Source organism: Chrysochloris asiatica, unplaced genomic scaffold (assembly GCF_000296735.1).
Source record: "Chrysochloris asiatica unplaced genomic scaffold, ChrAsi1.0 scaffold00160, whole genome shotgun sequence".
Lineage (NCBI taxonomy): Eukaryota > Metazoa > Chordata > Mammalia > Afrosoricida > Chrysochloridae > Chrysochloris > Chrysochloris asiatica.
In genome coordinates, this window is record NW_006408678.1 from 1,644,531 (window position 1) to 1,654,013 (window position 9,483).

A 9,483-nucleotide genomic window follows, 5' to 3' on the forward strand; every position below is an offset into this window, starting at 1 on the left:
TGTGAGCCAGCAACCACTTTGTGCCTTTACAAGAAAATATAGAATGCTTTCAAAGAAAGATTTCTAAAACAAAGCAATATAATACAGTGATTCAGAACAGAACTAGAGTTGCAGTCATTAAATCAAAAGCCTAGCTCTGTCACCTAATGGTGGTGTTGGTGGTGGTGATATGCCGTGGAGTCAGTTCTGACTCATAGTGACCCTGTACATGGTTTCTGAGACTGTAAATCTTTACAGGAGCAGAAAGCCTCATCTTTCTCCTGCGGAACAGCTGGTAGTTTTGAACTACTGACCTTGCGGTTCACAGTCCGAGATATCTCTGCAGTATTAGGCACATTATTTAATGTCTTTGTGCTTCAATTTCTTCATCTTTAATAAGAATAAGAAAAGTAATATCTACCTCCTGGGGTTGTTATAAGGACTAAACAAGTTGATGTCTATGAAATACTTAGGAACCAGTGGCTAGCAATCATTACATAAATCCATGATTGCTACAATTAGCATTATCAAGGCACAAAAATACATAAATAAATTTGACTAAATTAAATTACGATTAAAGCATTATTTTTAACCTACAATGCTATAACTGATTCAAGCAAGGCTTATCAGTAAACAGAAAAAATTTTGTTAAAGATCTTTCAAAAGCAAGACACTTACATACCTTTTACCACAGACAGATCTAATAGCTACCACCTTAACTAGGTGATCTAACTTAGCATCACCACTAATAGAATAAATTGGCATTATGTGCCTCCTGATGTAATGCAATGGTAAATAACTTCACTTATGTAGTATTCTAGCTGTGGTGTCATGAACTATCCAATGTCTCTTCTAGCCATAGTTTGTATCTCACACCAAACAACATTTCTGCCATGCTGGGTCTGGTAAGAGAAAGTGGGAGAAGATACTGATAGGATGGCATGATTCAGCTGTGGATTCAACAGAGTCACTTGTAACTGTAACAACTTGAAACTCTAGCATGGGTATAAAATGAGCTACCTCAGAAGCAGAAGTGTGACTATCACTACCATCAAAGAAGAGCCAGCAGTGGAGTGTGTCCTTTGAACCCCAAGATCCCTGTGCATTGAAGCTCCTTAACCCTGGGACAGTAAAGCTGTGATACTGGAGGCATGACAGGGGAGCAGCAGCAGCATAATAAAAAACCAGAATGGGTGCTTCCACGCACTTATTGTTAGGGAGCTAGGTTTGCTGACCCACTGAGCTAGAGCCAGTGCCCTCAGGCTGAGGCTTATGGTGGAGTGGTGCATCCTGTGGGCATTTATCAGCAGCTGACGGGAACTGTGCCCTGAGCATTTTCACAGCCTGTATCTGACCCTGTTAATTTCCCTAGTAAATCCCAGAACTATGAATATGGTATCTGAGTCCTGTGTGGCTATTGCAACGAGTGAACGAAGCAGCTGAGGAGTAGAGAAGGGTCGGAGGAATGGCTGGTGTTTCACATTTCTGGCACTGCTAAAAAGATATTTAATTTGAATCTAACCAAGAGAAAATAAGACAGATCTACACTGTGGAGCATTTTATAAAACATCTGTCTTGGACTCTTTAAAAATATTTAATAACATAAAAGACTTTAAAAAGGAAGAGAGGAAGACTCTACTAGATTAAAACAACTATTATGCAACATTACAACTAATTACAACATATCCTAGCTTGGATTTTAAAAATATGAGGAATTAACTGAGTAAATTTTAGTTTGGATTTATAGTGAATGACATTGTTATGTCAACATTAAACCCCCTTTATTTATGTAGATGAATGTCTTTGTTCATAAACAAATGCTAAAATATTTAGGAGTGACAGTTAGAATGTCTGCAACTTCTTAAAAATGGTTTCGTTTTTCTCTTGTCCAGATGGGTCTGGTAAAAGGGGAAGGAGGAGGATGGGGACAGGATTCTTTAGATTCAATAGTGAGTAACTGTTATCGTGACTAATTACAATGGTCACCACTGAAATGTAGAAGATATGTAACAAAAAGCAGTGAGTAGTTAATCTTTCATTCTAGGAACAGAGGACCCTAAGACCATCAAGAGAGAAGAACATGAGTGGAACATGGGATCCTAACCGGAGAAGCAGCAACACTAGAGTTGGAAGCAGAGGTGATGGCATGGAGAGAGAGAGCAGCTGAGGACTCTAGGGAAGAAAAAGGTTGTGTGCCAGCAAGCAGGACACTGGCTTGCAAAATGTGCTCTTTGGTCGTTTAAACGAATATGTGTTTTCTGTGTGTTTTGTGTAAAGAAGGGAGTATGACTGTTCACTGCATTGTCCTTTTAGTTTTTCTGATGACTAGGAGAATCTCTAGAATTACCAGCGCGGTAGCTTTCAAACACCCTTCCATAGAATCCATAGTAGTATATTCTTATACCTGTGGAGAAATTTGGCTAATTCATCTTCATTTCTTCATTTTTAGACTTTCAGACTTCTTCCTGTCACCTTCAATCAGAAAGCTGGAAGTCAGCCAACCCTTGGGTACTTCAATCAGGGTCTGTAGCTAATAAGGAATCTCAGGCTGACTTAATTTTTTCTTTGATCCTGTAGAAACACAACTAATTCTGTGATGCAACCTAAAAATATCTAAAAATAGTTTCTTGGTCCATTGTTTGATCCTCTAAATGTGGTAGGCAGATCCTTGGGTGTTCCTGAGGTAAAAACTATTTTCATAACAATATTAAGGCATTATTTGCTTTTTCACTGTGAGGTTCTCCAAAGTTTTAGTGGATTACAAGTTGGGCTGCTAACTGCAAGGTCAGCAGTTTGAATCTACCAGTCACTCTGAAAGAGAGAAAGCTGAGGCTTTCTGTTTCCATAAATAATTGTTGTTGTTGTTGTTAAGTGTCGTTGAGTCGATTCCGACCCATAGAGACCCTGTATAGGGTTTCCAAGGAGCAACTGGTGAACTTGAACTGCCAACCTTGTAGTTCAAATGGCTTTGCAGTCTGGCACATTAACCCACAGCATCACACCAGGACTCCTCCATAAATAATTACAGCCTTGTTGTTGCTGTTATGTGCCGTGGAGTCGGTTCCGACTCATAGCAACCCTGTACAAGATTTCCAAGGCTGTAAATCTTTACAGGAGCAGAAAGCCTCATCTTTCTCCCGCGGAACAGCTGGTAGTTTCGAACTGCTGACCTTGCGGTTCACAGCCCAATTTGTAACCACTACACTACCAGAGCTCCTTAATTACAGCCTAGGAAACCCTATATACTGGGTCGCTTAGAGTTGGAACTGACTCCACAGCACATCCACCACCACTAAAGGGGATCCTGATACAAAAAGTTTGAGAACCTCCACCCTAGACACTTTGAAAATTATGAAAGAAAAGACTATGTGAAAAGTTGAGTTTCAGTGTTTTTAGGTGCCATCAAGTTGGCTCTGACTCATAATGACCAAAATGTCTCCTGGTCCTCACAATCACCATCCTCATCATTATTGCAGCCACTGCATCAATCCATCTCACTGAGGGGCTCCCTCTTTTACACTGGTCCTCTACTTTATCAGGCATGATGTCCTTTCTCCAGAAATTGGTGACTCCTGATATATGCAAGGTAAGTGAGAAGAAGTCTCACCATTCACACTTCTAAAGGCTTTCTGGCTATGTTTCCTGCAAGACTGATTTGTTCATTCTTCTGACACTTCATAGTGTATTCAATATTCTTTGTCAACACTATAGTTCAAAGGCATCAATTCTTCTTTGATCTTCCTCATTCATTTTTCCAGCTTTCACATGCATATGAGACAATTGACCATGGCTTGGGTCAGGCATACCTTAGTCATCAAAAGGACATCTGCTTTTTGAAATTTTAAAACAGTCTTTTGCAGTAGAATTGCCCAATGCAATATGTCAGTTGATTTCTTGACAGTTACTTCTATGGGTGTTGGTTATTGATCTAAGTAGAATAAAATCCTTGATGACTTCAATTTCTTCACTGTTTTTGCGCCGAGTTGGAGGCTTCTTGTTCTCTTCAGTAAGTACTTCAAGTCATCTTCATTTTCAGCAAGCAAGGTTGTATCGTCTCAGAAAGGGTACGTGCCAGAGTTGTATCTGTTCACTTTACTTGTTTAATCTACTGCTGGGTAAGTAGTCTGAGAAATTGAACTCTATGAAGAAAAATGGGGCATCAGGATTAAAAGAGTTTTGATAGAAGCTAAAAATTTCATTTAAGATTGCAAAAGAAAAAAAAAAAAAAGAGAGAGAGAGAAGAGGAAGGAAGAAAAGGAAGAAGGGAAGGGCATTTTCTGTAAAATAAGTGAGGTAAACACAAGTTGTCTTCTCTTCCAAAGCCCTAAAAAACTAATCAGGAGAGAGCAGGCCTCTAGTCTATGTCTCCCCAAAATAAAGTTTTGTTTTGTTTTATTGCTAAGTTCCAATTCCAGACCACTTAAAAATATGGCGGTGGTGGCTGTGTGCCGTGGAGTCGGTTCCGACTCATAGTGACCCTGTACATGGTTTCCGAGGCTGTAACTCTTTATGGGAGCAGAACACCTCATCTTTCTCCCACGGAACAGCTGGTAGTTTTGAACTGCTGACCTTGCGGTTCGCAGCCCGATTTGTAATCACTATGCTACCAGAGCTCCTTTAAAAAAATATAGCCAAAACAAACAAACAAAAAACCACAATGCAACTTGACTTCTAGTAAGGAGCAGATTTATCAACATTCCCTCCTTTCTAGATCCTCGCTGCACTACAACATGACGCTGTCAAGGCCTGCCTTTCTAGCCTGCAGTCATTGGAACTAACAACAACAACAAAAAATCAGAAAATCATTATCACAGTTGGCTGATGAGACTTTTCTGAAGACAAGGCCAAGAATTTTACTTCCTCAAAATTAGCCTGGGAACTTTAGAGCAGGGAAACAGAGGGGGAAAGCCAAGAGGAGTCTACCAAAAGAAACAATGGCAAAAACCACAGACTAAAACTGCCACTTGTTAGAACCTGAGGTTTTGCCATTAATCAGCAAGATCACGTAAAGTGTGCTGATAAAAAATTTACAACACTCCACTCTGCCTGCAGTCTTCATTTTCTGGTTTGTATGTTTCTCACATGCATGCTTGTACTCTGTTGCCTGTGGTTAAAAACATCTGGATTGCAAGAGGTTAGAAAAAAATCACAGATTTCTGTAGATCCCGTGTGGTTGTAGTTAGGAGCCAGCGAGTCAGTTCCAGTTCATAGCAACCCTAAGCATAGCAGAAGATGCTGTCCAATCCTGCGCCATTCTCACAATTATTGTTACGCTGAGTCCGTTGTTGCTGCCACTGTGTCAATCCCCCTCACTGAAACATCTTCCTTTTTTTTGCTGACCCTCCACTTTACCAAGCATGATGTCCTTCTCCAGGGACTGGTCCCTCTTGATAAATAAAATGAGATCTATAGTTATGGATCCCATAGCTTGAAATAAAATGTTTTATTTGGTTCAAGTGCAGAATGTTCTGCAAAAACACTGCTGCTCTCCTTTAAAAAATTAGTAATTTTAATATTATTTTATTCTATCCACAAGACACTCAGTTATATAACTCAATCACATAGGGCTACATCAAACAAGAAGTTATTCCATAAAATGCCTAAGAGTGGGAAAACATGACATGACCTATAAAGTAAAGAAGACAAGATAATTAGATATGGTTTTTTAAAGTCTGTAGGGGATGAGACAGACACACTGGAAAAATAAAACAGAAGTATTTGTGGAAACAACACAAGGAAGGAAAATGAAAGACTCCTTAATAATACATGATAAGGAATCTCTGAAGCTAAAAATAAGAAATATACCTTAAGTCTTTATATTTTTAGCAGCACTATTTATTTCTCAAATTGAAACAAAATACTTGGAAATGTCATTTTGGTTTGGTTTTGTCTTAAGGGGTTTTTTAAGTTATTAAAAAGAGCTTAGAATTTGAAGTACTAATTATGTTAGAAGGCAGCTGACCCAAAAGAACTGCAGCATCGTGGTTAGATCTCCTGTGCTGAGCTTTCTCCTTTCTTGTTGTTGTTGTTAGGCACCACTGAATTGGTTCCAACTAACAGTGACCTTATGCACAACAGAAAGAAACACTGCCCAGTCCTGCGCCATCCTCACAACTGTTGCTATGTTTGAGCCCACTGTTACTGCCACTATGTCAGTCCATCTTGTTGGGGGTCTTCCTTTTTTTTGGCATGTGATGTCCTTCTCCAGGGACTGGTCCCTCTAATAATTATTATTAGGTAAAATTATTAGAAGGTAAAATTATACCTGGGTTGTGTTTGGAGTTCTTGCCTAGATGGAATTTCCTATTTGCCTCACTCCACAATTGTATTCTAACATTATTATATGCCTTGAGTAGCATTCAGTGGCTATATGAACCTAATAACACACATTTGAAAGGAACTCTCTCTTCCCCAAAGGATTAGTTTATGGAATGGATTATGATCAGAGAAATTACGCTAACAGTTGAAGTAGGTTGTCTCTGGAAACAGATTTTGTGTGGGTGTTTGTTGGGGTGGGTGCAGTCTTGGTTAACTGGATGACTCTGTCGAAATGCTGAGGTCCAGATGATGTCATTGGAGGAGTCTACAAACCATTTAAAGAAGAATAAGCACCATTCTTTCACAAACTCTTCCAAAAAATCTAGTACTCACCAACTCATTCTGTATGCCCAGTATTACCCTAACACCAAAATCAGACAATAACATCACAAGAAAACTACAGACCAATATCCCTTGTAAATACACAGAACTTGTAAATATATCTTTACTTACCAACTATCTTGTTATTCAACATTCCACATTACAACTGTAGTAAAACTACTATCTGGCTATTTTATGCATTAATGGCATATGTCTGGCAGTAAAGAATGCCGAGTTGTGAGGTGAGAATAACACTGGCCGTGATGGTTAAGTTCATGTCAGTGTGGCAGGGCCAAGATTCTCAGTTGTAGTGATGTAATTGGGGAGTTATGTAATGGCGTAGTCCTCCTCCATTTTGTGATCTGATTTGGTCATCCTCCATTTTCACATGACACCAAGTTTCACATAATGACCTGGTCTTGGAACCTAAGTATATTGATGAGGATAGGGTAGCAGATGCAAAAATCCACTCCCCACAAATACTAACAAATCACAAGAAATTTTAAAAAGTAGTACACATCATGACCAAGTGGAATTTATCCCATAATAAACCTTGTTAAGATGATAATACTTCCTCAAATTGAATCTATGGATCCAACACAATTCCTATCAAAATACAAACTGATTTTTTTTTTTTTTGGCAGAAATTTAACAAATTTATAGTAAGACTTATATGGAAATGCAAGGGACTTAAAACAGCCAAAGGAATCTTGAAGAAGAAGAAAAAGTAGGAAGACTCATCCCAAATTTCTAAGTTTCATACCAAGCAACGGTATCAAAGACAGTGTGGTAGTAGCCTAACGATGGATACAGACCAGTAGAACAAGAGTCCAGAAATTAAACTCTAAATTCAGCTGGTTTTACACAAGCTTCTAAAGACAACTCAATGAAAAATAGTCTTTTAGACAAATGGTGCTGAAATACAACTGGGATATCTACATGCAAAAGGAATGAAGCTGGACCCTGTCTTAGTTCTCTGGTGCTGTTATAACAGAAACAACACAAGTGGAAGGCTTTAAAAACCAGAATTTTATACTCTCACAGTTTAGGAAGCTAAAAGTTTCAGAGTGCTCTAGGGGAAGGCTTTCTTTTTATCGGTTCTGGGAGAAAGTCCTTGTCTCCTTTCAGCATCTGTGGGCTCAGTGTTGCTTTGAGATCTCCATACATCTTGGCATCAATCTTCCTGAATCTAGGAGCTCATCTGTCATAGTGACCCTATGCAGCTCTGCTCACCTCTCTCTTCTCACCTCTCTCGCCTTTTATACCTCAAAAGTCATTAACTCAAGATACAACCTAATCCTGTACATTACATCTCACCTCATTAACATCAAAAAGGGCAGATTTACAGCACACAGAATGATTACACTACATCAGGATGATCACAGCAGATGACATCATGGGAAGACTGCATCATATTAGACCGCATCATGGAGGTGATAACTACATCTTAACTACTAACCCACTGAGAATCCTGGCCAAACGAAATTGACACAAAACCTTTAACTATCAATTCAAATGAATCTAGACCTAAATGTTAGAACGAAACTATAAATTTCTTAGAATGGGAAGAAATTTTGTGACCTTGGATTAAGGTATGGTTTCTTAACTGTGACTCCAAAAGCACAAGCAAAAAGGGAAAACGGATAAAATGGACTTCATCCAAGCTTGAAAAGTCTTGTGCTTCAAAGAACACTGTCAAGAAAATGAAAAGACAATCCACAAAATGGGAGAAAATATTTGTAAATCATATAGCTGATAAGGGACTTGTATCCAGAACATATAAAGAACACTCACAGCTCAATAACAAAATTAACAAAATACATATAACTCCATTTTTATAAATGGGTAAAGACTTTAAGTAGATATTTCTCCTAAAAAGATCTAATAGAGGCCAATAAGTTCATGACGTGATTCTCACCATCAGTGTTGTTAGTGCCTTTGAGTAGATTCTGACTCTTAGCAACACTATATGGGTTTCCAAGGTGGTGCACCTTTGCAGGAGAAGAAAGTCCCATCTTCCTTCCACCAAGTGGCTGGTGGTTCACAGTCCAGTACTTAAAGAAAATGGAAATTGAAACCACAATGAGATACCACTTCATGCCCAGTAAGATAGTTTTATATATGTATGTATATGTATATATATACAGAAAGAGAGAGAGAGAGAGCTCTGGTACTGTTGTTGTTGTTGTTAAGTGCCGTTGAGTCGGTTCCGACCCATAGCGACCCTGTACAGGGTTTCCGAGGATGTAAATCTTTACGGGAGTAGAAAGCCTCATCTTTCTCCCGCGGAGCCGCTGGTACTGTAGTGGTTACGAATCGGGCTGCTAATCTCACAGTTAGCAGTTCGAAACTACCAGCTGTTCCGAAGGAGAAGGATGAGACTTTCTGCTCCTGTAAAGATTTATAGCCTCAGAAACCCTGTACAGGGTCACTATGAGTCAGAACCTACTCCATGGCACATAACAACAACAACAACAACATATGTATATATATATGAAAAGATAATAAAGAGTGTTAGCAAGGATATGGAGAAACTAGAACCCTCATACCTTGCTGATAGAAATATTAAATGGTACAGAGAGTTTGGAAACCAGTTTGGCAGTACCTCTAAAAGATAAACATAGAATTACCATATAACCCAGTAATTCCAATTTTAGATATATACTCAAAACCATTTCAAGAGATACCATATGAACAAGAGCCAATGATACTCAGAGAGGAAGCCCAAAGTACATTGAAAGAAGTGGCAAAGAACAAGGCACCAGGAATTGATGGAATAAAAATTGAAATCTTTCAGGAAAGTGAGGCGGCACAAGAGGCACTCACTCATCTCTGCCAAGAAATTTGGAAGACAACTGTCTGGCC